The 21,634-nt window shown below is 36.2% G+C and overlaps 1 protein-coding gene across 5 annotated transcripts in view; it reads left to right on the top strand.

Annotated features, from left to right (window-relative positions):
- The window catches only part of Erbb4 (erb-b2 receptor tyrosine kinase 4), a 1,062,955-nt gene that overhangs the window by 558,962 nt on the left and 482,359 nt on the right, over positions 1–21,634 (top strand). The window lies entirely within an intron of this gene.

Raw genomic sequence — 21,634 nt, 5'->3', positions numbered from 1 at the left:
CCAGTAACACCCTCATCCTCCAGGGTGGCTTTCATAGCTGTCTCCATACATTGCCAAATATCTCCTGGGGAGCAAAACAACCCATATTGGAACCACTGTTTATACTCTGTGAAGAATTATATAACTTGACATCACAAAAATATGGGAAATCCCAGGTGTTGAATTCAAAACACACTAAGTCCCTAGAAAAATATAACACACATGCCTACTGTCCAGGCTTAACAGACATACAAATTTTAAAAACATTTAAAAGAGTTTGCAAATAAGAAAAATTTAGTTTAACTTTAGATAACCATCTAGAATATAGTATTTGAGAAAATTATCTTGACAATTTTTTTCCTAATCTCTGTTACAGACAGCCCCATTTATTAGTCTCCATGCTAAAATCTTTAGGCATTTTCTATGTCTTGTTCTTTCTTAATCCCCATAGCCAGTAAATTACTAAAGTACTTATTATTCCACCTCAGAAACACCAATGGTATCTCAGCCCTGTCTTTGGGGTGTCATCTCTTACCTGGAAAGAATTTCCTAACTTTTCTCTTCCCATCTGGTTCTTACCACCAAACTCCATTTTTTTTTTTTTCACTGCAATCAGGGAGATAATTGCACAAACAAAAATTATAGCCTAACTTCCCTGTACACAGTGCCACTACTTCCCCATTGCCTGGCATACTGTTTGGAATTCTTCCCTTCCCCATTTCCAAATGAATTACCTGTCCTCCTTGCCTCATTTTCAATTTGGGGGGGTCTTAGGTCTAAGACTAACAGCAACAGACTCTCAAGACACTTAAGGTTAGATATATTATTCTCTCCCTGAGTGGTCCTGAATAATGAATTCAATTTTTGAGTTTGAACCTAGAGAATTTAATAGAAAGGAATACTATGCAATTTGAAATTGTTTGCCTCCTCTAATTCCTATATCAAGTGGTGAGATGTGGAAAATCAAGGGACATCTTCATGTCCTTCCTTCTGTTTTATACCTATTGTAACTTCTTTTTTATTATATTTGTATACTGCAAATATAACATGAATACTAAAAACCTCACAAAACAAATGTATTGCTTAATAAGTTTGAAAAGGCATATACCCTTGTAACTATTAACCTACACTAAGAAATAGCTCTTGACTAGCCACCCCCAAAACCCCATTCTAATGTCAAATGATTTTCTTCTCCAAAATAACCGTCACTGTTATTTTTATAGAAATCATTTTCTTATATTTCTTTATGATTTCATCACCCAAGTATGTACCCTTAAATATTATGGTCTTGTGTTGTTTATTTTTAAAGATTTTTCATAAAATATCTTTGAACCCTTTAGTTCCCCCTTCTCTACCTTTCCTTTCCCTTATAATTAACCTGTTCAAAGATTTTGGATATTTTTGTGTGTGTGTGTATAGAATCTTGCAGAGCCTGTATTTTTTAAAATTGCATAATGTTAATTTTATCATGCATATTCACGAGAGTTTAATATGTTTCTCTATTTTCTGCACATCTAACAAGTTGGCAGTTGGATCTGATGAGTTCATCATACCCATGTTTAATTCCTTTGATGAAACCCCAGGTGGTGGTGTGTTTCTTCTGCAGGAGGCACATGATGTCTTCTTACACCCCAGGGCCATCAAGTATCTGAGATTTTATCCCATTTGCCAATGAACCAGTGGATCTGTCACTTTTGTTGGTAGAAAGCATGAGACTCCATGGCACAGCACTGAGCAGGCTTCATGGTTACATTGGTTCCCACTGCTCCTGGGGACAAATTCCATGAGGATGATTGAGAAGTAGGAAAAAGATCAATATCTTAAGCAAGATGGATTTGTGTCAGGGTTGAGTAGCTCTGAGCTCACAAAATACCATTTTTACAAAGAGGACTGCTATCAATTTGCCTTCTGAGGTAGAAGAGCAAACTTTCTACATTCAAAGGCTATTTAGTATGTGAACATTCTTGAAAACATAGTCCTGAACAAAAACTGATAGAAGCCATGCATAAATTCCATTGAGAATTGCCTCCTAACCATTTTCCCTATTGTAGTGGTTACTCTTATTAGCCATTGGTGCTGAATTCTCTAGAACCAGTCATTCATTGGAATTTCAAAATGGTAATGCTCTCATTTTCAAAACAGATCATCCTATTTTAGAAAAGCTTATGGTGTTTAGGAAAATTGTGGAGAAAGTAATTCCCTGTAGCTCATACTCTTTTTCTGTTACAATAGCTAGCATTGGTATAGTTCATTTGTTAGAATTAGTTAACCAACACAGTTTGAGCATCTAATTTTAACATTTATTTTTTAACTTCTTAGTTGGAATGTTTTATAAATAGTTGCTTCTCATGCTCGGTCTTTTTGAAGCAGTTGTTTCCTAAGCTGACATGATGAACATTTGGACCTACTTTTATAAGGCTCTATGGAGTCTCTGTTCTAATGCCTAAATCCTTGATCCACATTGAGTTGAATTTTGTGCAGAGTGAGAGATAGGGTTTTACTACTATTTTGCTACATATGGATTTCCGGTTTTCCTAGCACTATTTGTTGAAGAGATTATCTTTTCTCCAATATATATTTTTGGTGCCTTTGTCTAGTATGAGATAACTATATTTATGTAGGTTTGTCTCTGTGTCTTTTATTCTGTACCATTGGTCTACATGGCAGTTTTGGTGCCAATATCATGTTGTTTTTGTTACTATGACTCTATAGTATAGTTTAAGTTCTGGTATTATGATGCCTCCTGCTTCACTTTTCTTGCTAAGGATTATTTTGGCTATTCTGGGTTTCTTTTTTTTTCCAAATGAATTTCATCATTTCATCTCTGTTTTTCTCCCTATTCCTATGAAGAATGTCATTGGGATTTTAATAGGAATTGCTTTAAATCTGTATAGTGCTTTTGGAAGTATGGCCATTTTGACATTATTAATTCTGCCTATCCAAGAACATGGGACATCTTCCCATTTTCTAAGGTCTTTAATTTCTTTTTAAGAAGAAATTTTAAGATTTATGTATTTTTAACTTGAAAGTAATATGTGTGCTGTCTTAGAAGATACTATAATGATTTCTTCCCTATAAAATTCCAGGGATAAAAATTGAGGGAGATAGTTGATGATGAAGTTGTTTACCTGAGACTGATCAATATATGTACAAGTACATCTCTCAGTATGAAGTCATGTGAAAACTACAATGCTCAAAAGTGGAAGGGGATGATACGTGACAGAATATATAGTTTTATAACCAGATAAATAGATGTATGGGACGTGAATCTTTAAAATAAATGACTTATGTTTAAAATGTCAAAGATAACAGGGGTCAACTATCAAGTCATTATTAATCTTTCTCAGGTGAACCGTATTTTCCTAGCATGAATCTTGTCTTTAAAACAAGATTGAAGATGATGAAAGAAGTAACCATTCCTCTTAAGGTGGGGATTATGTCTGTTGCTTTTCTTTCCCAACCACTAGGTTTTAGGACCTTGACTAGTGTCTCCCACATAGTAGGGGAATAATGACCAGTAGGGGAATAATAAATAGTTGAATGGGTGAGTGGCTGGATGGACGATGCTGAAAGCATTGAGCCTTAAGGACTTTTTGGAGGAAGGGAAGTCAAGCTCATATGTTGTTAATACCTATTTTGTGATAATTGCTTTTAGATATTGTTTATTTTCCAAATTTTATCAAATTAGTCTTTTTTTTTTTAATTGAGAAAACCCATGTTCACCAGAGAATCATGATGTGGTTATGAAGCTAACGAGGAATCCCTAAGTTTGAAGTATTTGTGTCTCCTAAGTCTATTTCTGATGGACATGTCAGTAATACTCTTTTTAATTCTTTATATAAGGATGGTTTTGTCATATTTCCCTTGTGGATTTGCACAGAAATTCATTTGATTTTATGTATCTGTAAGAAAAGGTCCTTATTTTCCTACCACCTAAGCAAATACTGACTTAAAGACTTTGAAGGCATTTTACTGTGTATATTTTTAGCAGATTTTTGCCTTTAGAAATATGTAAAGCATGCTAGTTACTTGTGAGATATGTTCTTTCTCAACTTGTTTTTGTGTCATAAAGAAACCTTAGAAAGTGTCATTCCTAAATCACAATTTTAGATTGTATTACAATGACTATTACTTTAAATACAGGAGTAATTGCTGCCACAGTTTGAAAGAAATTGGAATTTTGATCTCCAGAATAACAAGATCTCAGGGATTTGTGTGTGTGGTGTGTGTGTGTGTGGTTTTTCTCCTTCACTTTTCACCTGTGTGACTGTGTACACTTTCACTTTTTTTAGCATCCTCATCTGTGAAACAGAATACTCAAAGTGATGTGATAAGTAGGTAATATAAGACACATAAAAATTCCTCACATACAGAAAATACAAGATAAATGCAAGTTAAAATAATTATTAGAAACAGTAAGTGACAACTTAGTAACTGTTGATTTGCATAAGGATACTTAAATACAAAAATCACTTAATTTCTGTATGTCCCTGATGTCAACTTGTGTTATATTTGTAGTCCTGATTGTTCCCACAAATGCCCATAGAACGTGCTTGTGCTATATATGTTTGAGTTGAACATTAAGAGCACCATAATGACATCAGACCTTGTCACTGCAGATAACTAAAGGAAGTGTTTGTTCTCTACAAATTAATTAGGCCTTTTGTTTTGTATTTTTATGGCCACATATTTAGAGAGACCCTAAAGTGTATCTTGGCATCTCGTCAAATGCAAGCCTGATACTTTGGCTTTTCGATTTCTGAAATTGCTCACCCTTTTCATTTAAAAATAACAACAGACTAGTCACGGAAGCAGTCACCTCTAGCTTCTGAATCCTCCACGGCCATTTCCCATATGCTCTCCAACAGAGGCAGCTGTTGTCAGACATCATTTCATGAAGGCCCATTTTCCTTGTTCGAATTTTGAGGGGGTGCGGAAATCACATTTATAAAAGACCTCAGACATGAAACTGTCACTTTCGATTGTAGGTTGAAATGGTACCAAGCAATTTTCTCATCTAAACTTTGGTGATTCACAGTTATTCCTTTAGAAGTAGAGAAACACATTTTTATATATTCTATGCAAACAGAGACAGCACATTGGATAAAAGTTAAGTTTCTGGATTCAGAAAAACAATAAAAACTGATACAGAGGGCCTGCTATGAGCCATGCTTTTTGATAAACAATATAAGAATTCACTTCTCAAAATAATCCCAGAATTTAGAGATCTTAATGTTCTCACGTTGTAGGTCATGAAACTGAGCCACAGAAGGATGAAATAGTTTACTCAACATAACACTACCGAATGCTGAGATGAGGACATAAGCAGTATATTAGTTTCCGTGGGGTATCAAAACAAAGAACCAGAGACAGTGTGACTTGAACAACAGATATGTATTTCCTTACTGTCCTGGAGCCTAGAAGTTTTCAATCAAGTGTTGGTAGTGTTGATATCTTCTAAGGCTTATTTCCTTGTCTTGGAGATGACCAAGTTCTCTCCATGTGTCTTCACATGATTTTCCCTGGGTGCCTCTCTGTGTCCTAACTTCTTCCTTTAAGGACATTGAAATAGGGCCCTCTCTAATGGTCTCAATTTAATTTAATTTCTCTTTTAGGACTCTGTCTCCAAACACAGTCACAATATGAGGTACTGGGGGTTAGTACTTCAACTTGTGGATTTAGGGGGTGGGTTATCTTTTAGTTCACAATAGTCTGCAACATTATGCACTATGTAATGCCAATTGATTAATTAATCAATTTTAATATCAAATATATATGCTCATATGTTATTTACCACGCCTAAACTACACAAAATACTAAAAGAATTGCATTAATACTATGATGATAAAATTATCTATTATGGATTCAAATTGCACAAAGTCAGTGACAAGCGTCAAACCCAAGACCTGTCAGGTCTTAGAATGTGGATTTAATCACTAGGCTGAATTGGGCTGACAGTTTCTCTGTGGAAGAGAATATTCATCACCACACACACAATATAAGTAATAATTATAATGTTTGATTCATATGTAGCCTCATTTGTATGAAAGTGCTGACAACCAAAAATTTCTTTTTGATTTAAGTTCAATATATATTTAAACAGTTTAACTCAAAGCTTTCCAAGTATCTTTGCTATTTTATTTTTCAGTTTTGCAGCATATCTAAGCTCAGTAAAATTTGATTATGGGGAGTTTAATATGTGTATCTGATAGAATAAGCATGAGTTTAATACTACAGAAAATCACTAAATTGCTAAAATTTGGAATCCAGGTTTAAAAATGTAAGCCCACTGTATAAAAGAAAGAAAAGGAAAGGATATTTGTGTGTGTGTGTGTGTGTGTGTGTGTGTGTATTTAAATTAGAGATGATAGAATTTTAATAGTGTGAATTTTTATAAATGACAACTCAAATCGAGATATGTTTATGAGTATTTAATATATCTGTGGAAGCTCACAATTTAATTTGTATAATCCATTAAAGCATTTAGATAATTTAAATTTAGCTAAATTTTGTGAGCAAAGAATGATTAATGAATCAGGTAGTATTCTGAACCAGGAAGAGGTTCAAACAGCCCCACCCAGCTATATGAGCAGGCATTATTTACAGACAGAAAAAGGAAGTGCCTTTAGAGAAGCAACATGATTAGTTTTGGCTTGATATTTCCTTTATTTGGGCATGATATGATGAGACATTTGCCCCATGTGAATGCAGTCTTGATCAGCTGGCACCCTGTGATTTGCTGAAGCTAAACCACTATGATTGGCTAAGACATAGTTACCTTTTATTTATTTTATTGTGACCTTATGATTTTACATAATACCGGTAGCTGACGTCTTACAAGAATAAATTATTGGTTGCAGTTCACTATGTAGGAGCTCAAAGTAGGGAGGTATCATTAGGCTAAATTTAACTTAACAAACCTAACTCTAGCCTAAGAAGTCTTTGATACAGAGAGATAGTCTACATGTGATCAGGGGATGAAGGACCAATTGGAAAAGTAGATCTGAAGGAGGGTTATTAAACTGGAAAACCATATGCAACAGAATGAAACTAAACCCCTATCTCTCACCCTGCACAAAACTCAACTCAAAATGGATCAAGGACCTCAGAATCAGACTAGAGACCCTTCATCTTATAGAAGAAACAGTAGATCCTAATCTTCAACATGTCAGCCTAGGATCAGACTTCCTTAACAGGACTCCCATTGCACAAGAAATAAAAGCAAGAATCAACAACTGGGATAGATTCAAACTAAAAAGCTTTCTCTCAGCGAAGGAAACTATGAGTAATGTGAACAGAGAGCCTACAGAGTGGGAGAAAATCTTTGCCACTCATACTTCAGATACAGCAATGATTTCCAGAATATATAAAGAACTCAAAAAAACTCTACACCAAGAATACAAATAATCGAACCAACAAATGGGCTAAGGAAATGAACAGACATTTCACAGAAGATCTACAAGCAATCAACAGATATATGAAAAAATGTTCAACATTTCTAGTAATAAGAGAAATGCAAATCAAAACTACCCTAAGATTTCATCTCACCCCAATTAGAATGGCGATTATCAAGAACACAAGCAACAATAGGTGTTGGAGAGGATGTAGGGAAAAAGGTACACTCATACATTGCTGGTGGGGTTGCAAATTAGTGCAGCAACTCTGGAAAGCAATGTGGAGATTCCTCAGAAAGCTTGGAATGGACCCACCATTTGACACAGCTATCCCACTCCTTGGCCTATACGCAAAGGACTTAAAATCAGCATACTACAGAGATGCAGTCACGCCAGTGTTCATAGCTACTCAATTCACCATAGCCATTGTGGAACCAACCTAGATGTCCTTCAATTGATGAATGGATAAAGAAACTGTGGTATATATATATATATATATAATGAAATATTACTCAGTCATTAAGAATAATAAAATTATGGCATTTGCAGGCGAATGATCTCGCTGATAAGTGGATGATGACACATAATGGAGGGTGGGAGGGGGGCAAGAATGGAGGAAGGAAGGACTGTATAGAGGGAAAAGAGGAGTGGGAGGGGTGGGGGGGAAGGGAAAAATAACAGAATGAATCAAACAACATTACTCTATGTAAATTTATGATTGCACAAATGGTATGCCTTTACTCCATGTACAAACAGAGAAACAACATGTATCCCATTTGTTTACAATTAAAAAAAAATTTCTCCGGTCAATTCAGGAAAATACAGAGTTCAAAAAAATGATGGGTTCTCTGGTGAGGTGGGTTATGCATTACTCTTTTCACGGGGTCTAAAGGTGTTTACTGCAAAGAAGTGATGGACTGAGAACTGGCAACATGGCCAGTGATGAATGGATGTCCTGTAGGTACTTAGAATCTGGAAGCAGTAGCCTCTGAGTCTGACTGGTAACCCCTAAGAGTCAGTACTTATGCTGGGATGACTTGGATCAAATCTCCCATCCCTTCAGAGTTCTTTTGTGTCATGTATAATGAGCCTGAATTCTACTCTACTGCAGTCAGGTATATGAAATTTCACATTATTCTATTTTTCCAAATCTAATTAGATCAAACTTTGAGTGGTATAAACATTAGCATTTTAAACGGGGCAACTGGAACTCAGAATGCCAAAGCAAAATGCACTATCTCTAAAAGCAGTAGGAATGTTTGATATTTGTTATAAGCTTATTAATTTTTTTCTGGTAAACTTTTTAATATTATGTCATAGTTAAGAATGTTCTCAGCTTTAGATATTCCCAGATGTGCCAGGAGGGGCAGGCGCAGAAATTAATTTTCTTGGGATACTTAATGGAAAACCTTACTGATACAGAGGCTGCAATTTGCTACAGCATTTGTTACTGACAGACAACACATAAATTATGTTGTCATTATTGGCAGAGGGACTTTTTGCCCACTCCCCACTTTATTCCCCTCCCTGCCACCATAGTTCTCTGTTTTCCTACTTTTCTCTGTGATATTACATATTTATTTAACCTCAGGTCTACTGACTAAAGCAATCACTCATATCTGTGGACGTCCTGACTGATGGAATATATTAGTATTATTTGTGGGTGTTAACTAATTGGGTCTGAGTACATAAGACACAAGAGTAGCAGTTTAGAATTCAGAACTATTTTGACTCATTGCAGAAGGTTTTAATAATGGAAAATAGTTATGTTTTCAAAGAGATGCTTATAATAAAGAAAAATACCTTAAAAACTTGGATTTGCCACATAATTTGAGTAGGAAAAATTATCTTATAATCAGTTTTATACATGTAGCTAAGCATATATAATCAAATTTAATCTGCATAAAATTACTAAAAGCTGATTAAATATTCAAAAATTGTATGCTACTACAATCACCTAAATCTTAAGATAGATAAAGGAACATTAGTGGAGCTATTAGCCTTTTCCACAAAGGACCAATTCAAAGAAAACCAGCAACAACAATGAAAAGAGTAAGGGAGTTATGTCAAATAAAATAACAATAGTTGTTTAAAGAGTAGTTAAATGAAATACAAATTTAAAAATAATATAAATGAACTTTTTGGGAATGATCTGCAGGTACAAAGATAACAAAGATAACCTAGTGAACCACTACAATCTCATTTGATCTTTGAATGATGGCCTTTGAAAATCTCAGAAAGTTTATAACTGTAAATTTCACATTTTTCCTAAAATATTATAACAGTGAGAAATTATTATTAAATTTCTTTTCACTTAGAACAAAATTCTTGTGTTCTTTTTTTCTCCTATAGAATTATTGCTATTATGGAATGGGAAGTTGATAATTTTTTTTTCATTTTCCATACATCTTTATTTCCATTATTAGATGCCATAAGAAAAATGAATTGTTTCTTAAGTTAGGAGAGTTCTCAGCATTTAAGGCTTTAATAATCTTCAGTTGTCTTCACTTCTTGAGCAAAGCATCTGTAAGAGCAAACACTGACAATGGAAATTAGTTTAACTGAACAGAAGCTTACCCCATGTAGAGGAAGATGTGTCTGTAGTTAGGGATTCACTCTGTGGTTGTTAAAATAGGTAGAGTTTCTGGACTGAACTATTAGTGGGTAGGAACCAAAGTCATTGTTTTCTTTTTGCCTAGGCATTTCAGAGATTTCTATTTACTACTGTAGTCCCTGGCAAGATATCATGATTATGTTGTTCAAGAAATGTTTTTTTTTTTTTATTAGTAGGAAGTTCATAAAATCATTTTCTTTTTTTTTTGATTTCTATGAAGTATTTTATTATTTTTATTTTATTTACATTTGGAAATTATATAGGCAAAACTTACATTATGCACTTTTTTTTTTTTTTTTTGGCCAGGGTTTTAGATATTTTAATAAAAGCAGGAAACAATACATAACTAAAGTAGAATTTCTACAAAACTAGCATATAGCCTTCACTAGATAGCATCCTGCTGAATCCAACCCTGAGATCCTGTACTTTACAGAGGCAAGGAGTTTTCTGTCTTTTCCTTTATTTGTCCATGTGAAATCAGTAAATCGTGTATTTATTTATTTATTTATTTTTTTAATTATTGTACACAAATGGGATACATGTTGTTTCTCTATTTGTACATGGTGTAAAGGCATACCACTTGTGTAATCATAAATTTACATAGGGTAATGTTTGATTCATTCTGTTATTTTTTTCCCTTCCCACCACCCCTCCCACCCTTCTTTTCCCTCTATACAGTCCTTCCTTCCTCCATTCTTGCCCCCCTCCCTAAACCTAACTCTAACCCTAACACTAACTCTTCCCACCCCCCATTATGTGTCCTCATCCACTTATTAGCAATATCATTCTTCCTTTGGTTTTTTGAGATTGGCTTATCTCACTTAGCATGATATTCTCCAGTTTCATCCATTTGCCTGCAAAAGCCATAATTTTATCATTCTTTATGGCAGAGTAATATTCCATTGTATATATATACCACATTTTCTTTATCCATTCATCAATTGAAGGACATCTAGGTTGGTTCCACAATCTGGCTATTGTGAACTGAGCAGCTATGAACATTGATGTGGCTGTATCTCTGTAATATGCTAATTTTAAGTCCTTTGGGTATAGGCCAAGGCGTGGGATAGCTGGGTCAAATGGTGGTTCCATTCCAAGTTTTCTAAGGAGTCTCCATACTGCTTTCCAGAGTTGCTGCACTAATTTGCAGCCCCACCAGCAATGTATAAGTGTACCTTTCTCCCCACATCCTCGCCAACACCTGCTGTTGCTTGTATTCTTGATAATCGCCATTCTAATTGGGGTGAGATGGAATCTTAGGGTGGTTTTGATTTGCATTTCTCTTATTACTAAAGATGTTGAACATTTTTCCATATGTTTGTTGATTGCTTGTAGATCTTCTTCTGTGAAGTGTCTATTAATTTCCTTAGCCCATTTGTTGATTGGATTATTTGCATTCTTGGTGTAGAGTTTTTCAGTTTTTTATAGATTCTGGAGATTAGTGCTCTTTCTGAAGTATGAGTGGCAAAGATTTTCTCCCACTCTGTAGGCTCTTTCTTCACATTGCTGATAGTTTCTTTTGCTGAGAGAAAGCTTTTTAGTTTGAATCTATCCCAGTTATTAATTCTTGCTTTTATTTCTTGTGCTATGGGAGTCCTGTTGAGGAAGTCTGGTCCTAAGCCGACATGTTGAAGCTCTGGATATACTTTTTCTTCTATAAGATGCAAGGTCTCTGGTCTGATTCCGAGATCCTTAATCCATTTTGAGTTTAGTTTCGTGCATGGTGAGAGATATGGGCTTAGTTTCATTCTGTTGCATATGAATTTCCAATTCTCCCAGCACCATTTGTTGAAGAGGCTATCTTTTCTCCATTGCATATTTTTGGCCCCTTTGTCTGGTATGAGAAAATTGTATTTATTTGGGTTTGTGTCCATGTCCTCTATTCTGTACCATTGATCCACCTTTCTATTTTGGTACCAATACCATGCCGTTTTTGTTATTATTGCTTTGCAGTAGAGTTGAAGTTCTGGTATTGCGATACCCCCTGCTTCACTCTTTCTATTGAGGATTGCTTTAGCTATTCTGGGTTTTTTATTCTTCCAGATGAATTTCATGATTGCTTGCTCTATTTCTGTAAGGTACATCATTGGGATTTTAATTGGAATTGCATTGAATCTGTATAGCACTTTTGGTAGTATGGCCATTTTGACAATATTAATTCTTCCTATCCAAGAACATGGGAGATCTTTCCATCTTCTAAGGTTTTCTTGAATTTCTTTCTTTAGTGTTCTGTAGTTCTCATTGTAGAGGTCTTTCACCTCTTTTGTGAGATTGATTCCCAAGTATTTTATTTTTTTCGAGGCTATTGTGAATGGGGTAGTTTTCCTAATTTCTCTTTCTGAAGATTCATCGCTCATGTATAGAAATGCCTTAGATTTATGTGCATTGATCTTATATCCTGCTACTTTACTGAATTCACTTATGAGATCTAAAAGTTTTCTGGTGGAATTTCCTGGTTCCTCTAAGTATACAATCATATCATCAGCAAATAGGTATAGTTTGAGTTCTTCTTTGCCTATTCGTATCCCTTTAATTTCTTTGGTCTGTCTAATTGCTCTGGCTAGAGTTTCAAGGACGATATTGAATAGAAGTGGTTAAAGAGGGCATCCCTGCCTTGTTCCAGTTTTTAGAGGGAATGCTTTCAGTTTTTCACCATTTAGAATTATATTAGCCATGGGCTTAGCGTAGATGGGCTTTACAATGTTAAGGAATGTTCCCACTATCCCTATTTTTTCTAGTGTTTTGAGCATGAAGGGGTGCTGTATTTTATCAAATGCTTTTTCTGCATCTATCGAAATAATCATGTGATTCTTGACTTTAAGTCTATTGATATGGTGAATGACATTGATTGATTTCCTGATGTTGAACCAACCTTGCATCCCTGGGATGAAACCCACTTGATCATGGTGCACTATCTTTTTAATATGTTTTTGTATGCGATTTGCTAAAATTTTGTTGAATTTTTGCGTCGATGTTCATTAAGGATATTGGTCTGAAATTTTCTTTCCTCGATGTGTCTCTGTCTGGTTTAGGTATCAGGGTAATATTGGCTTCATAGAATGAGTTTGGGAGGGTTCCCTCCTCTTCTATTTTATGGAACACTTTGAGAAGTATTGGAATGAGCTCTTCTTTAAAAGTTTGTAGAACTCGGCTGAGAACCCATCTGGTCCTGGACTTTTCTTTGTTGGTAGGCTTTTGATGACTTCTTCTATTTCATTACTTGAAATTGGTCTATCTAAATTGTGTATGTCCTCCTCATTCAGTTTAGGCAATTCATATGTCTCTAGAAACCTGTTGATGTCTTCGAAATTTTCTATTTTGTTGGAGTATAGATTTTCAAAATAGCTTCTAATTATGTTTTGTATTTCAGTCGTGTCTGTTGTGATATTTCCTTGTTCATTCCGAATTTTAGTGATTTGGGTTTTCTCTCGTCTTCTCTTTGTTAGTGTGGCTAAAGGTTTATCAATTTTGTTTATTTTTTCGGAAGAACCAACTATTTATTTTGTCAATTTTTTGTATTGTTTCTTTTGTTTCAATTTCGTTGATTTCAGCTCTGAGTTTAACTATTTCCTGTCTTCTACTACTTTTGGTGTTGGTCTGTTCTTCTTTTTCTAGGGCTTTGAGCTGTAGTGTTAGGTCGTTTATTTTTTGAGTTTTACTTCTTTTATTAAATGCGCTCCATGAAATAAATCTTCCTCTAAGTACTGCTTTCATAGTGTCCCAGAGATTTTGATATGATGTTTCTTTGTTCTCATTTACCTCTAAGAATTTTTTAATTTCCTTCCTAATATCTTCTGTTATTCATTCATCATATAATAGCATATTGTTTAATCTCCAGGTGTTGGAGTAGTTTCTGTTTTTTAATCTTTCATTAATTTGTAACTTCAATCCATTATGATCTGATAGAATACAAGGTAGTGTCTCTATCTTCTTGTATTTGCTGACATTAGCTTTGTGGCATAATATATGGTCTATTTTAGAGAAGGATCCATGTGCTGCTGAGAAGAAAGTGTATTTGCTCTTGGTTGGATGGTGTATTCTATAAATGTCTGTTAAGTCTAAATTATTGATTGTGTTATTGAGATCTATGGTTTCTTTGTTCAATTTTTGTTTGGAAGATTTGTCCAGTGGTGAGAGAGGCGTGTTAAAATCACCAAGTATTATTGTGTTATGGTCTATTAGTTTTCTAAAATTGAGAAGGATTTGTTTAACATACATGGATGAGCCACTGTTTGGGACATAGATGTTAATGATTGTTATATCTTGCTGATTTATGCTTCCCTTAAGCAGTATGAAATGTCCTTCCTTATCCCTTCTGACTAACATTGGCTTGAAGTCCACATTATCTGAAATGAGTATGGATACTCCAGCTTTTTTGCTGAGTCCATGTGCATGGTATGTTTTTCCCCATCCTTTCACCTTTAGTTTATGGGTATCTCTTTCTATGAGGTGAGTCCCTTGCAGGCAACATATTGTTGGATCTTTCTTTTTAATCCAATCTGCCAGTCTATGTCTTTTGATTGATGAATTCAGGCCATTAACATTCAGGATTATTATTGAGATATGATTTGTATTCCCGGTCATTTGGTTCATATTTAAAATTTCATTTATTTATTTATTTATTTTTTGACACATCTTGGTTCCTCCTTTATTTGACAGTTCCTTTAGGATAATTCCTCCCTTTGCTAATTTGCTTCTTTGTTTTTTATCTCTTCCTCATGAAATATTTTGCTGAGAATGTTCTGTAATGCTGGCTTTCTTTTTGTAAATTCTTTTAGCTTTTGTTTATCATGGAAAGATTTTATTTCATCGTCAAATTTGAAGGTAAGTTTTGCTGGGTATAAGATTCTTGGTTGGCATCCATTTTCTTTCAGAGCTTGAAAAATGTTGTTCCAGGCCCTTCTAGCTTTTAGGGTCTGGATTGAAAAATCTGCTGATATCCATATTGGTTTCCCCCTGAATGTAATTTGGTTCTTTTCTCTCACAGCCTTTAAAATTCTGTCTTTGTTTTGTATGTTAGGTATTTTCATTATAATGTGCCTTGGTGTGGGTCTGTTGTAATTTTGTGTATTTGGAGTCCTATAAGCCTCTTGGACTTGATTTTCCATTTCATTCTTCAGATTTGGGAAATTTTCTGATATTATTTCATTGAATAGATTGTTCATTCCTTTGGTTTGTTTCTCTAAGCCTTCCTCAATCCCAATAATTCTCAAATTTGGCCTTTTCATGATATCCCATAGTTCTTGCAGATTCTGTTCATGATTTCTTACCATCTTCTCTGTTTGTTCAACTTTGTTTTCGAGGTTAAATATTTCGTCTTCAATATCTGAAGTTCTGTCTTCCAGGTGTTCTATCCTATTGGTTATGCTTTCTATGGAGTTCTTAATTTGGTTTATTGTTTCCTTCATTTCAAGGATTTCTGTTTGTTTTTTTTTTTCAATATCTCTAACTCTTTATTGAAATGATCTTTTGCTTCCTGAATTTGCTCTGTTAACTGTCGATTGGTGCGATCATTCAATGCCTGCATTTGCTCTTTCATCTCATCATTCAATGCCTGCATTTGCTCTTTCATCTCATCGTTTGCTTCTCTGATCATTTTAATTATGTACATTCTGAACTCCCTTTCTGTCATTTCTTCTGCCATGCTGTCGTTGGATTCTATTGATGTAATATCTAGATTTGTTTTCTTCCCTTGTTTTCTCATATTGTTCATTAATCAGTGGGTCATTAAGATATTGCAGATTTCCTCTATTGACTTATAATGTCCCTGAAGATTGCTAGTATATCCCCTCTTATCCTTCAGTAGCCTGAAGTCTTGGAGGAAGTTGATAATGCAGAGCTCCACAAAGAAGCTGCCTCTCTAGGGGTGGTGACCCTCAGGTGGCGTATATTCCCAGCTAGTGGGCAGAGGTGCCTCCACTTGTTGACCAATGGTCATCCAATGGGGAACTAGGTTGTGGACTCAGGCAAGGCCTGTTTTTGCCTGTGTCTCTGGTTTTACCATCCCTGTGAGAAAACCTCTCCCGGCAGGGAAGACTCACTCGGTGGGGACGTCTTGCTGATCAGTTCCCCTCCTAGAGGTTCCCCTCAATCTACAACTACCGCCTGGGCTGGGCTGTCTTCCTCTGCAACGTTCCCAGGGGCCCGGACCTACCTCCTGGGCCTGGGAGCCTCACCCTTCGCAGGCGAGTCTCCTTAGGCTGCCTCTCCCAGAGAATCTGCCCGAAGTCCTGGAAACTTCGCTCCGCCCCTAGGCATGTCTCTGTGCGGCTCTTCCAGCAAGAAGCCACCTAGCTCCTGGGACCCTACTCTGCATCTAATCGCCTGACTATGCGGCCCCTCCTCTGAGCCGCCACCTGGAGCCCCGCACAATAGCTCCGATACCCAGAGACCCGCCACACACCTCCTCCTCTGGACAGCGGCCCGGTTTCCGACGCAGTCACTAGGAGTCCAAGCAACTCACTTTGCGTCTCCTCCTCCCGCCAACCGCCCGTAGCCCTAGGAGTCACTCCAAGCCCAAGTGACCCGCCCTGTTCCTCCTCCTCCTCCTCGGGGTAGCTCCCCGGGTGTTCAGGAGCGGTGGCTCCGAGACCAAGCGACCCACCGCGCTCCTCCTCCAGGCAGGCCACCGGTGTTCAGGAGCAGTCGCTTTGAGTGCAATCAACTCACCACTCGCCTCCTCCTCTGGCAACCGCTGTGGCTCTGATGCAGTCACTCCTAGACCAAACGACCCACCGCGCTTCTCCTCTTCCTCCGGGCAACCCCCCAGTGTTCAGAAGCGATGGTTCTGGGTCTAAACAGCTCGAGATGCAGCTCCTCCTCTGACAGCTGCCCGGAGCCCCAGTGGTTGCTCGAGTCCAAGCGCTGTGCTGAGCCGCCTCCTCTACGATGATCCCAGTTGTCCGTGTTTACTGCTCCTGTGGGGGGAGGGGCGTCTCGCCCAGCAACTCTACTTCACAAAGTTCCCTGCGTTCTGGGGCTACCGCCCCATCCGGGACACCTCCCCAACGGGAGAGACTCACCCCCGGCCTTGAGCTGGTCCCAAGTCTCTCACTATCTCCTCTTTTGAATCCTGCGTCCTGGAGCAACGTGAAATGCAGCCGCCCTCTAGGCTGCCATCTTGAAACCCCTAAAATCATTTTCTGTGAAAAGCAAAATCTAAAAAGAACCTAAGCATTGCTTTCCATTTTTCAGTTTTACTCCATTCAGCAGTCATTATTGAATGTCTGTTCAGTGCCATGGTCTGTACTAAGGCTATAACATAGGTGGAAAAAGTATAAAGAGCCATTCCTGATGTTCAGGAATAAATTACAAATTGCAGAAGTAAGAGGTAAACATACTGAAGATTATATAACAGAGAGATTCATAGAGGTGCTTCTTATGTGTTGATGTTATAATTATTTAATTTTCCACTGAGCTCTTCCCAGACAGTTCTTCTGCCTGGCTGTTATCAGAAATAATATTTGTAATGGCTAGCCTATATTAAACATTACTGTTTGATAGACACTGTTTTATATTGTCCAATCCTTATTATAGCTTTATAAAGGAGATGTTAGTATCTCATTTTCAAAGATGAACACATTGAGGATCACTGAGGTCTAACAATTTGATCAAGTCCATAAAACTAATAAAATCAAAAGATGGGTTTTGAGGTCAGGTTTGCCTGGAAGAAAAACCCATGTTTCTTACCATTATTTCCCAGTGGTAAGTCCATTTGTTTTAAAGTTATTATTTTCATAAAAGTTGAGAGATGGTAAAAATGGTGTGTTACAGAGATTCTTTCCGATAGCTGAAAGGAGAGGAACAATGAGTAATTGACATGATTGTCTGGCTTTATCAGATATTGTAACACTTAATTTACACTCTTAGATATTGCTCAGGTTCCTACCCAGGTCTGCCAATATAGCTAAACCCATGCTGTTGACTCTTTCAGCATTAAGCCATCCTGCCATCACTGTTTCCTAGCATTTTATTTGTGGTCAGTGCACATAGCAGCTCATGTTCTGCAGCGGTTTTCTTTTGAGCTATTTCAAGATATTTGTTGATAGAAAGGACTTAAGAATACCTGAAAGAAATGTGACTATGGATATAGAACAGAGAAAATAGAGACTTCAGATGTTAGAAATTTATATTTATCTCCTATAACTCTTTAAAAACCTTCTAGTTCCATGAGCTCCTCTAGATGTAAAAGATTAGAGCAACAAATCTGGGGTTGAGGGATTTGTGATCATTTTTTATTTCCTTTTATTTCCATTATTTCTGTGGGGAAAGAAAGGGAGGTCAGAGATTAAGTGATTCATTTCTTCACCATCATTATCTCCATAATTCACGTGGGTCTTCATGCTGGTTGTGGCTCAGTTCAAAATGGTCTTCACGCATGCATTCACAGCAGTAGCATGTAATGATGTCCAGTGTACATATAATGAGGATATTTGTTGAGCTAACATTTAAGATATGCATGCCATTTTGCAATACCAGAGAGTAATAAACAGAACAGATAATAAAAAGACTCAATTTGAACACTAAAATATCAGCTGTGACAGCCAATCTCTCCAGTAGTGAAATCTCTGCAAGGAAGTGGGTTTTGCTTTCAATCTGACTCCATGAAGGTGACAAAAGTGTTTCTACAAATAATTTAACACAACCACTGAAATGAGAAGTATATACATTTTACAAAACAATTAAATATAAATACATTAATATGTGAATGCATATTTATATTCTTAGTCATAGTTTTTTTTTTTTTTTTTCTTGTAGCTAAGGGTACTTGGAGCTTCCTCTTCTGTTTTAGTTGATCTTCCTCTGTGTTCAGTATTGTTCTTAGATGGTACATATTATATGTACTAGAGTCCTTTATATTTATAGGTTCTTTGCAGCTTTGGCTAATGTGTGGTCCAAAAGCCTTGCCAAGTAGGGCATCTTTATCAATTAATATCTAGAATGATTTCTCCCTCTGATAAATGCTGTACAATTGCTAATGACATTGCTTCTTTGCTCAGTAACCTTCTCTTGCCTGAACATGCTTCACTCTTCTAACACCATTTATGTCTTCAGTCATCCTGGAATGTACAAGTGGATTTTTACAGGTTTTGATGAGAGTTACTTTTTAAATGGGGTTGGAGGAATATGAGCAGGAATGATGGATATTTTCACTTATTTAGGTAGAAGATTGATGAGGTAACTTTAATTCCCAACATTTACCTTAGTGATCTAATAATTATTGTATACAAGTTAAAAGATAAATTATTTTTACCATAAATGTATGAATCTTACCTTTGATTCTGTATGATGTTATAGCATATTTTGATCCTTCTTCTAAAAACTTGAAGAGGTTAAAAATTCAACCGAGAGAACAGTGATTGAGAGAGGAACTCTAGTGCTGTGGCACTCTCTGGGCAGATACAAGTTCAAGCAGATTGTGGTATCTAAGCAATGCATTTAGCTGCTGATTTTTTACCCTTTTATTTTTCCTTTTAGTATTTAGCTCTTTACTCCAAGACACTGTCTCAAGAATATCCACAGTGGCTTATAGTTTCCATCTGATGCCAGATTTTAGTAATTTCAGACATTCCTTGCCTCTTCATTTCCATTTTGCTCCACTCCATACTTCTAGGTGATTATTGCTTATTCCTAAGAATTGGGAGACCTGCTGCAAATGTATAAATGGAGCCTCATATTTTATCTTATGTTTTGTTATACACCATACAGGAATTGTTAAAGTGTTTTATCATCCACTTTGACAGGTAAAAATTTATAGCATTCTAGATGGCCAGGCACAATATGAGGATTTTTGACTCCTTAGGTATACAGTGGTGTGGGCCCCCAGCTGCAGCTTCTTTTCAATCCAGTTCTGTCCCACATTGTGAAAGGTCTTTTATGCGAGTGAATAGGAAATCTAGTCCACATAGGCACCATCTGAATACTCTATCTTCAGATATCTATACCTGTACTACCCTTTCTTCTTCATTTGAGCACATTGTTGGCACCCACTATGAGGAGCCTGATAGGAAAAATCGATCTCAAAGGTCCTGCATGAAGTCTTGCAGAATCACAAGGTTTGATGTGTGATCAGGTAGCAGGGAGTGCAGACTCCATGTGAGCATTTTCCTTTACTAAGTAGACTGTCTAGTGGCGAATGGTATAGCCAGAGAAGGACCAGAGTGTTCAGGAAATACATTGAAGGGTCATGATTTGATTCATGTTTTAAGAAAGCTAGCTTCAACTGAGACTACACCTTAAAAGGGCAGGAGTAGACACAGGTAGAACTATTTGCACAAATCTTGATGAGGAACAGTGGTGGATCAGATGGTAGCAGTGCATGATATGAGAAGTGGTTTCTGATCCTTTTTGAAAGTGAAACAAATAGGATGGATCTCATTTACTTTGTAAAAGAGAGTCACAGAAGGCGAATATTATGACCTGAAAACCAGAAAGGGCGGACTGACTTCAAGCTGAGCAAGGCTGCTATAGGGTGGAGAGGGAAGACAGGAGTTTAGATTTTGATGAGTTTAACTGAAAAGTGTGTTAAACATCCAAATGCAAAAATTTACTAGGCAATTGGATATTTGAGTCTTCAGTGTAGGGGACAGTGTAGTGATAAATGTTGGGACATCTTCAGATTTGAAATGATTCTATCACCGAGGGAATAAGAAGAAATAGAGGAAAAATAAAAGATTGGATACTGGGACATCTGAAACTAAAGGGTTTAAAGAAATAGAGTTGGAATTAAATAATAAAAAATACTTTAGTACTTTTATATTATTTTTAAATTTAAATTAGTTATACATGACAGTAAATGCATTTTGACATATCATAGATAAATTGACTATAAATTCTCATTCTTCTGGTTGTACATGATTTAGAATCATACCAGTCATGTACTCATATATGTACATAGGGTAATAATGTCTGATTCATTCCACTATCCTTCCTATTTCCAGATTCCCTCTCCTCCCTTCACTTGGCTCTGCCTAATCCAAAGCACCTCTATTCTTCCCTAGCCCTCCCTTATTGTTACTTTTATTTTTTTAAACATTTAACATATGTACATAGCTGTTATGATGATATTGATCATTTTACTGAAAAACTGCAACTTAAGATGAACTCAAAGCCTTTGTTTTTATAAGTGTTTTGCTTTAAAATGTTTCACAATCCCTTAAATAATTAACTCATTTTATAGACAACTAAATTTAAATAGGTAGTAAAAATAAAAAATTGTTGTTGTAATGAATTTAGAGACAATAATAAGCTTTTAATACATGTTCTTTATAAATATGTTCCCTAGAGATCTGCAGGGCTAATGTTCTTTGATAAATAAAGCACTAAACACCAATATAGTCATTCTAAATCTATCCCCAATTTTATATACTAATGCAGCTTGATTTACTTGTGATAAACTTAACAATTTGCTTATCTGTGTAAAGTTTGATTGATGGCTATGTGTCCTTAACTCATTGTAGTCCATCAATAGATGAGACCTTTATTCCTTTAACTGTATTCAAATCTCAAGTATGAGGAATGTCTCATAAAGTACATTATTTTATTATAAGCCCATTCATAACTTTTGAAAGAAATACACCTTATCCTTCAAATGAGATTCCAAGCCTTTGTGATCTTGTATTTCAATATGAATATGAACATGGCATAG

The sequence above is a fragment of the Sciurus carolinensis genome, chromosome 3 (genome assembly GCF_902686445.1).
Source record: "Sciurus carolinensis chromosome 3, mSciCar1.2, whole genome shotgun sequence".
NCBI classification, from domain to species: Eukaryota; Metazoa; Chordata; class Mammalia; order Rodentia; family Sciuridae; genus Sciurus; species Sciurus carolinensis.
This window is presented reverse-complemented; position numbering and strand designations above follow the sequence as displayed.